Source organism: Hippopotamus amphibius, chromosome 11 (genome assembly GCF_030028045.1).
Source record: "Hippopotamus amphibius kiboko isolate mHipAmp2 chromosome 11, mHipAmp2.hap2, whole genome shotgun sequence".
NCBI classification, from domain to species: Eukaryota; Metazoa; Chordata; class Mammalia; order Artiodactyla; family Hippopotamidae; genus Hippopotamus; species Hippopotamus amphibius.
This window is the reverse complement of record NC_080196.1, coordinates 46,563,374-46,573,104: the sequence shown is the minus strand read 5'-3', so window position 1 is coordinate 46,573,104 and position 9,731 is coordinate 46,563,374. Positions and strand designations below refer to the sequence as shown.

The 9,731-nt window shown below is 37.4% G+C and overlaps 1 protein-coding gene across 2 annotated transcripts in view; it reads right to left on the bottom strand.

Moving 5' to 3' along the window:
* Nucleotides 1-6,366: 6,366 nt before the first annotated feature.
* Nucleotides 6,367-9,731, bottom strand: part of BEND6 (BEN domain containing 6) — a 47,650-nt gene continuing 44,285 nt past the window's right edge. For both annotated transcript variants that reach the window (XM_057699626.1, XM_057699627.1), the window contains exon 7: nt 6,367-7,124. The gene's annotated coding sequence lies outside the window, so the exon portion shown is untranslated. The remainder of the gene's footprint in view (nt 7,125-9,731) is intronic.

The window sequence follows — 9,731 nt, the reverse complement described above, 5'->3', positions numbered from 1 at the left end:
AGAAAAGAGCCAAATCTGACTACATGTTGGATCTGTTTCTTTCACTTTAACTTTTGCTTCCCAATGTTTTTGTTCACTAAAAGGATACTGTCTATACATAATGTCCTGCCTGGGGGATCCCTGCCCCTCTGCCTGAATGTTAAACCAGAGTGCCTTTGTTCAGGGAAATATCTGGACCCTGTCCATCTGTGGATAGCTGCAAGAAAGAAGAAATTAACACATTCCCTCCCTGAGGCTGGCCATTCCAGGGAATATTTGCAAAACTTAGGATCCTTTTACTTTACTTCCTCATTTCCTCCCTGTCTCTGTGCTATAAAAGAAACTGGCATCCAAACACCGGTAAGATGGTTCTTTTGAGACACTAGCCTGTCATCTTCTCTGTCTGCCAGCGTTCCGAATAAAGTCATATTCCTTGCCTCAACACCTTGTCTCTGATTTATCGGCCTGTCGTGCGGCGAGCAGAGCGAGCTTGGACTAGGTAACACCATGATGATCTCCCCAAAAGCCACAGGTAAATTAACCAGTTCTAAATCCCTTAAATGGCTAGGAGAGATTTGCATTAAAAAAGATTTTCCTAATGTGCTGGTGAGAGTTCAGGACAAATGTACTGTGATAGATTGCTAGTGGGAGTTGTTCAGTTAAGCTCTTGGAAAACAGCAGCAAGCATGTGCCTAGAGCCCAAATGTGCTCATGCACTTCACTTTGGAAATTGTTGAGGGGATGGTCTTTTCCATTTAAGATATTCTAATAGATGTGTAGTGATATTGTATTGTAGTGATCTTAATTTGCATTAACAGAATGACTAATAATATTGAGCATCTTTTTAAGTGTTCCTTTGCCATCAGTATATTTTCATTGGTAGTGTCTGCTAAGACCGTCTGTCCATTATTTAAATGTTTTATTTATTTTCTTATCTAATTTTGAGAATTATTTGTTCTGGGTGCAAGTCCTTAACAGATATGTGATTTGCAAATATTTTCTCCCAGTCTGTGGCTTTTCTTTCCATTTTCTTTCTTTTTAAAAAAAAAATCTTTATTTATTTATTTATTTATTTATTTTGGCTGCCCTGGATCTTCATTGCAGCATGTGGGCTCAGTTGTGGCATGCATGCGGGATCTAGTTCCCTGACCAGGGATCGAACCACCCCCCACCCCCCTCATTGGAAGTGTGGGTTCTTACCCACTGGACCACCAGGGAAGTCTCTTCTTTCCATTTTCTTAAAATTGTCTTTCAAAGAGAAGTTCTTACATTTGATGAAGTCTAATTTATCCTTTTTTTTTTTTTTTTTGGTGGTGTAGCTAAGAAATCTTTGCCTAAGCAAGGTTACAAATATTCTCCTTTGTTTTCTTCTGGAAATTTTAGAATTAGGTTTTAATTTTAGGTCTGTGATGCATTTAGAATTCATTTTTGTATATGGTGTGAGGTATGCATATGGATATACCACTGTTCCAGGACCAGTTGTTGAAAAGAACAGTTTTCATTTGAATGGCCTTTGCACCTTTGTCAAATACCAGTTGTCCATGTGCATGTGGGTCTATTTATGAAATTTCAGTTATATTCTGTTGATAAATTTATCTATCTCGACACCAGTACCACACCATCTTGATTACTGTAGTTTTGCAACGTCTTGAAAGCAAATAGTGTTAGTTTTTCAGCTTTATCTTCTTTTTCTAATTGTTGTAGGTGTTTAACTTATCCCAGAAACATTTTGTAGTTTTCACTGTCAGATGTTTCGCATATCTTGTCAGGTTAATTGCTAAATATTTCATATTTTTTGATGCTATTGTAATTGGTATGATTTTTCAAATTTCAATTTCTGATTGTTCATTGTTATTATAGAAGTAAAACTGATTTTTCCCTAGCTTTATTGAGATATAACTAATAAATAAAAATTGTGTACATTTAGGTGTGCAACATGGTGTTTTGATATTATTATACATTGTGAAAAGATTACCACAATCAGACTAATTAAGATATCCATCACCTCACGTAATTATCATTGTGTGTATGTGGTGAGAACACTTAAGATCTACTCTCTTAGCAAATTGCAAGTGTATAATACATTATTATTAACTATAGTCACCATGCTATCTGTAGCTTAAATCTCCAGAACTTATTCATCTTATAACTGGAAGTTTGTACCCTTGGGCCAACATCCCCTCATTTCCCCCACCCACACAGCCCATAGTAACCACCTTTCTGCTCTCTATTTCAATGAATTCTTCTTTTTTAGATTCCACATATGAGAGCATGCAGTATTTATCCTTCTGTGTTTGGATTTTTTCACTTAGCGTGATGTCCTCCAGGTTCATCCACATTGCTGCAAAAGGCAGAATTTCCTTCTTTTCTAAGGCAGAATAGTGTTCCACTGTGTACATGTACCATATTGTCTTTATCCAGTCATCTGTCAACAGACACTTAGGTTGTTTCCATGTCTTGGTTATAGTAATAATGATGCAGTGAACACTGGAGTGCATATATCTCTTTGAGACACAGATTTTATTTCCTTTACATATATACCCAGCAGATATATGCTAGATCATATGGTAGTTCTACTTTTAATTTTTTGAGGAAACTTCATACTGTTTTCCACTGCGACTGTACCAGTTTACATTCCCACCAACAGTGCAAGAGTTCCCTTTTCTCCGCATACTTGCCATCACTTATTATCTCATCTTTTTAATTTTTTTAATTTTTAATTTTTTAATAAACAATTTTATTTATTTTTGGCTGCATTGGGTCTTTGTTGCTGTGAGTGAGCTTTCTCTAGTTGCAGCGAGTGGGGGCTGCTCTTCTTTGCAGTGTGTGGGCTTCTCATTGCAGTGACTTATTTGTTGCAGAGCACAGGCTCTAGGTGTGTGGGCTTCAGTAGTTGTGGCTCATGGGCTCTAGAGTACAGGCTCAGTAGTTGTGGTGCATGGGCTTAGTTGCTCCACAGCATGTGGGATCTTCCTGGCCCAGGGATTGAACACATGTCCCCTGCATTGGGAGGTGGATTCTTAACCACTGCACCACCAGGGAAGTCCCTCTTGTCTTTTTTATAATAGCCATCTTAACAGGGGTGAGGTGATATCTCATTGTGGATTTGCTTTGTATTTCCCCGATGATTAAATGATGTTAAGCACCTTTTCATATAACTGTTGGCCATTTGTATGTCTTCTTTGGAAAAATATCTATTCAGGTCCTTTGCTCATTTTTAAATTATTTTTTTGTTGTTGTTGAGTTGTACAATTTCCTTATATATTTAGATATTAATCTCTCTTTAAAGAGATTTGGCTTTTGGTTTGCAAATATTTTCTTCCATTTTGTAGGTTGCCTTTTCACTTTGTTGATAATTTCCTTTGCTATGGCAGAAACTTTTTAGTTTGATGCAGTCCACTTCTTTATTTTTGCTTTTGTTGTCTGTGCTTTTAGTGTCATATCCAAAAAAATTATTGCCAAGACCAATGTCAATGAGCTTTTCTCCTACATTTTCTATTAGTTTTGCTGTTTCAGGATTTACATTTAAGTCTTTAATTTAGTTTGAATTAACTTTCATGTATGGAGTAAGGTAAGTGTCCAATTTTATTTTTTTGCATGTGAATATCCAGTTTTCCCAACAGCATATATTAAAGAGACTATTCTTTCCCCATTGTGTGTTCTTGGTGCCCATGTCAAAGATTAGTTGTCCATATATTGGTGGTTTTATTTCTAGGCTTTCTATAGTGTTCTGTTGGTCTGTGTGTCTGTTTTTGTTTGTTTGTTTGTTTTGGTTTTGGTTTTCCTCAGATCTTTATTGGAGTATAATTGTTTTGCAATGTTGTGCAGTTTATGCTGTACAACAAAGTGAATTGGCTGTATTTACACATATATCCCCATATCCCCTCCCTCTGGAGCCTCCCTCCCCTCCTCCTTATCCCACCCCTCTAGGTCATCACCAAGCATCAAGTTGATCTCCCTGTGTTATGCAGCTGCTTCCCACTAGCTATCTATTTTACATTTGGTAGTGTATATATATCTATGCTACCCTCTCACTTCTTCCCAGCTTCCTCTTTCCCCCTCCTTGTCCTCAAGACCATTCTCCACATCTGCATCTTAATTCTTGTTATGTGTTTTTATGCCAGTACTATACTGTTTTGATTACTATAGCTTTGTAATATAACTTTAAATCAGAAATTGTGATGTCTTGAGCTTTTGTTCTTCTTTCTAAGGATTTCTTTAGCTATTCAGAGGCTTTTGTGGTTCCATAAGATTTTAGGATTGTTTGTTCTATTTTATGAAAATGCCATTGGGACTATGATAGAGATTACAATTGAATCTGTAGATCATTTAAGGTAGTATAGACATTTTAACAATATTCTTACAGTCTATGAACAGACCAGTGGAGGTGTCCCATTTGTGGGGTCTACATGTGAGGTGTCCCAAGGAGCTGGTGGGCAGGCCTCCTGATGGAATCTGTCAGTCAGTAGGATCTTCAGCCCTTTGTTGAGTCTGATCCCTGGTTGCTCTAATTCCCATCTCTCTTCCCTGCACCCAGCCTCTCCCCCATTCAGCCATGCCGAATACCTCAGTATTCTGGGTGGGCAAGAAAGAAGTGGGCCTCTTAGACAGCACTCAGCATGGCTTGGGTAGGGGCAGCTCATTCACTACCTCTAACTTACCCCCATGGGAGAAATCATGGGCCAAGGGGGTTTCTCTTGGCACTAAGCTGTGCACCTTGGGGGAGTGGTGATGTGGGTAAAGTGAAACTGTTCTTACCATCTTCAATCTATCTATTCCTAGATTTTTTGTTCAGTGGTGTGCTGGAACTTCTTTGCTAGACCCCTAGGCTTTTACAAAGATACTGTCATCCATGGATGAAGATGATGGAAGAAAACTCCTATTCTGCCAGCTTGCTGACCTGACAGCTGAAATACAATTGATTTATATAAATTGATCTTGTGTCTTGCAACTTTGCTGAACTCATTTTTTAGTTTAGTTTTTTTTTTTTTTTGTACTTTTTAAACTTTTTAGTTCTAATACCTTTTTGGAGATTCTATTAGGTCATCTGCATAGATAAACCTGTTGTCTGTGAATAAAGACAGTTTTTCTACTTTCTTTCCAATCTGAATGCCTTTTATTTCTTTCCTTGGCTTCTTGCACTAGTTGGAAACGCCAAAATAATCTTGACTCTATGTGGTGAGAATGAACATTCCTGACTTGTATCTGACTTTAGAGGGAAAGCATTCAGTCTTCCGTCATGAAGTATAATGTTAGCTGTAGATTTTAACTGCTTTGTTAATTTTCAGATTTGGAACTTCCTGGGACACGTTGACTTTTTGACCCTATATTTGACTATGACAGGGGAATAGGAGTACTGGTATTTGTTATTGACCGCCAGGACGATTAGCCCTGGCCAGGCTCCACCTCACAGTGACCAGAGCCCACCAGAATGAACATGGACATACACTTCCAGTGGATGGTCTATCAGGTGACCACAAAATTGAAACCCAGAGAGCAAACAATGTTGCAAATACTGAATTAGAAAAAAATTCACCCTGGCTGTTATTTGACAAGCATATATTATCATTCAATATATGAAGCTTTTTAGCTTTTTTTTTTAATCTTTTTAAAAACTCTACAAATAAATGCTGGAGAGGGTGTGGAGAAAAGGGAACCCTCCTACACCGTTGGTGGGAATGTAAATTAGTGCAGTCACTGTGGAGAACTGTATGGAGGTTCCTCAAAAAACTAAAAATACAGTTGCTATAGGATCCAGCAATTCCACTCCTAGGCATATGTCCAGACAAAACTCTAATTTGAAAAGATACAGGCACCCCTATATCATGTAAAGAAGCCATCAGCCTAGAAAATGATTTTCTCCTTGGATTTTATACATTAATAAGAGACAAGCAAAGGCTTTTTATGTTTTCAATGGGATTTATTTATATTTAAGTAAAAGTAGCAAATGTTAACATAAGTTATTTCCTTAAGAATATTTATTTTGTACAACCACACTGTAATCAAGCAACATTTATGGAATGTTCCTGGGTCCACAATACTGGACTTTGTATCATATGCATCCTCCTCTCCAAGTTTGAACATGGCCTTGTGCGCTGAAGAAGCATGGCTTGACATTGCACAGTTCTCACATGTGACATCCTGATATCAAATGAGAAAGAATGTTTTATCTTTCATTCATTTACAAAATAGTATTTGTGTATGATTACTAAACCCATATGATTTTGTTTTCAATTATTTTCTCTTCCGATACTATGAAAACAAATCAGTTAAAAGTAAGCAATGTAGCAGTATAACCAACAAAAAATAGGATTTTATCTTATATATGATGTTTTAGATGATATTGATGTTTTATATTACAAATGTGTATTTAATACACTTTGGGCAATAAAAAGTTAGAAGCATGTAAACAAACATAAAAAAAGATTTTTAAAAAGTCAATGCATTGTTTTAACAATCACAAAAACTTGGGTTTATTTCTTTTTCAGGAGCACAGTGGAATAGTTTCATATTAAAATAAAAAGGTCTGGCTGTTCTCATTTTTTCAGATTCCTATTTTATACAATTTTATGTAACAGAATAATCCTGTAATCTTATTGCTAAAACACCATTACTTCATTAGATATTATCAGATTTTAGGCTGATTTTGCTGCTCTCATGTTTGTGAACACTGATTATTTCACTGTTTACTTTTCCAAACATGTGCTTATACTAAAGACCAAAAAGCTAAAATGGAGAGTCACTGGTAGTACTAAATGTACAGGGGTTGATTAGGACAGTGACGAATCTTAGGATTTAAAGTTTTTGTTGCTACAATAAGAGCTCTGATTATCCTGTTAGGTTAGCTGTACGGGGAAGCACTTTGGGGCAGGAAAGTTCATATTTCCAAGAAACTATATGGCATGCTCATGGGGCTGCTAGAAATTCTCTGGTTTGATGCATCTCTGGTACTGAGGGTGAAATCTACATGCAGCTTCTTCACAAGCTTGTGCTCCATCAGGACAGCCCAGCAATGTCACAGGTGTCTCTCAGCCTGTCACTGCACCTGTCCCAGTGCTCACTGCCAGGGAGGCTGCAGAGTCTCCAGCAAGATCCAACATTAGACTTACAACTGAAGGTGCTGTTGTTTCAGGTACCTATAACACCTATAAAAAGTAAGTTAAAAAAAACACAGCAAATTTATGTTAGAGTTCTTATAGTATTTTAACAGTTTTTAGCTTATAATAATGTTTATAATAACAGTATGAGTTATTTATCTTTGTGTCAACTACAAATTTTTGCCTAAAAATGCAAATTGTTAATAAGAACAATCACTGTTGAGGTGACTTAGGAATTATTTTATGATCTATTCAGGGGAATTCCAGCATAGATAACAACTAAAATATTTAATGTATATTTTTATTACACAAGACTTTTTAAAAACTCAAACAGGGCTTCCCTGGTGGCACAGTGGTTAAGAATCTGCCTGCCAATGCAGGAGACACGGGTTCGAGCCCTGGTCTGGGAAGACCCCACATGCCGCGGAGCTACTAAGCCCATGCGCCACAACTACTGAGCCTGCACTCTAGAGCCTGCGAGCCACGGCTGATGAGCCCATGCACTACAACTACTGAAGCCTGTGCACCACAACTACTGAGCCTGCACTCTAGAGCCCACGAGCCACAGCTGATGAGCCCATGCACTACAACTACTGAAGCCTGCGTGCCTAGAGCCCGTGCTCCACAACAAGGGAAGCCACCGCAATGAGAAGCCCGCGCACTGCAATGAAAAGTAGCCCCCGCTCTCTGCAACTAGAGAAAGACTGTGTGCAGCAACAAAGACCCAACACAGCCAATAAATAAATAAAAATTAATTAATTAATTAAAAAAAAACCCTCAAACATGCAAAGGAAAATTAATGATCCCCACATACCCATCTTAAAAAAGTATCAATGGTTCTGTTTGTCACTCTTTGGTTATACTTATTGATTGCTAAGTATCAGGAAATTTCCCAAATCTGCCTTACCTCTTTCATATATGTATCTTCTTTATCCATTCATCTATCAATGGACACTTAGGTTGCTTCCATATATTAGCTATTGTGAATAATGCCACAGTTAACATAAGGGGTGCATGTATCCTTTCAAATTAGTGATTTTGTTTTCTTTGGAAAAATATCTAAAAGTTGAATTGCTGAATTGTATGGTAGTTATATTTTTTAATTATTTGAGGACCCTCCATACTGTTCTGCATAGTGGTTTGCACCAATTTACATTCCTATTGACAGTGTACAAGGGTTCCCTTTTCTCCACAATTTGTTATTTGTTGTCTTTTTGATAATAGCTATTCTGGCAAGTGTGAGGGGATCTCTCATTGTGGGTCTGATTTGCATTTCCCTGGTGATTGTGATGTTGAGCATCTTTCCTTGTGCCTGTTGGCCATCTGTGTGTCTTCTTTGGAAATATGTGTATTCAGGTTCTTTACCCATTTTATAATTGGGTATTTGGGGGATTTTTTTGCTGTTTGTATGAGTGTCTGTATATTTTGGATATTAATGCCTTACTGAGTATATTATTTGCAAATATCTTCTTCCATTCAGTAGGCTGCCTTTTCTTTTTGTTGATAGTTTCCTTCATTATTCTTTTTTCTTTTTCTGTTCTTTTCTTTGCTCTTCTTTTGGTCTCTTCCCTTGTGATTTGCTGACTATCTTTAGAGTTACATTTGGATTCCTTTCTCTTTTTTTGTGTGTATCTATTGTAGATTTTTGCTTTTATTTACCATGAGGTTTATATATGGCAACCTATATATACATGTGATTATTTTAAGTTGATAGTGTTGTAAATTCAAACACATTCTAACGACCCTGAATTTTTACTTCCTCCCTAGCATGTCTCATGTTTTTTTTTTTTTTTTTTTGATTCTTATTTTTTTTAATATAATTTATCTTGCTGAGACAGCAAGTCAAGTTTATAAAGAAGATGCATTTAGGAATAATCCTAAAAGATAAAGCAGGTTTACAACCCTGCACCGCGCAGAAACCCTATTTAGAGGCTTTTTTTTTTTTAATACACATTTGTATCTTGACCTTTTCACTTGTTTTTTTCCGATATTTCATTGTGTCATGTTTTTTGACGTCACCTTTACATCTTTTTGTTTTGTGTACCCGTTAACTACTTATTGCAGATATAGATGATTTTGTCTTTTAACTTTCCTACTAGCTTTATAAGTGGTGGATATACTACCTTTACTGTATGTTTGCCCTTACCAAGGAGATTTTTTCCTTTTGTAATTTTATATTTCTAGTTGTGGTCTTTCTTTTCCACTTAGAGAAGTCCCTTTAACATTTCTTGTAAATGTGCAGTTTAGTGGCACTAAACCCTTTGATTTAATTAACTAATTTATTGGCTGAGTTGGGTCTTCGTTGCTGCACACAGGCTTTCTCTAGTTGCAGCGAGTGGGGTACGTGGGCTTCTCGTTGTGGTGGCTTCTCTTGTTGCGGAGCATGGGCTCTAGGCACACAAGCTTCAGTCGTTGTGGCGCACAGGCTCAGCAGCTGTGGCTTGAGGTCTCTAGAGCACAGGCTCAGTAATTGTGGCGCATGGATTTAGTTGCTCCTCAGCATGTGGGATCTTCCCAGACCAGTGATCGAACCCGTGTCCCCTGCATTGGCAGGCAGATTTTTAACTACTGCGTCAGCAGGGAAGCCTGGCACTAAACTCTTTTAGACTTTGCTGGTCTGGGAAACTCTTTATCTCTTCTTCAAATTTCAATGAG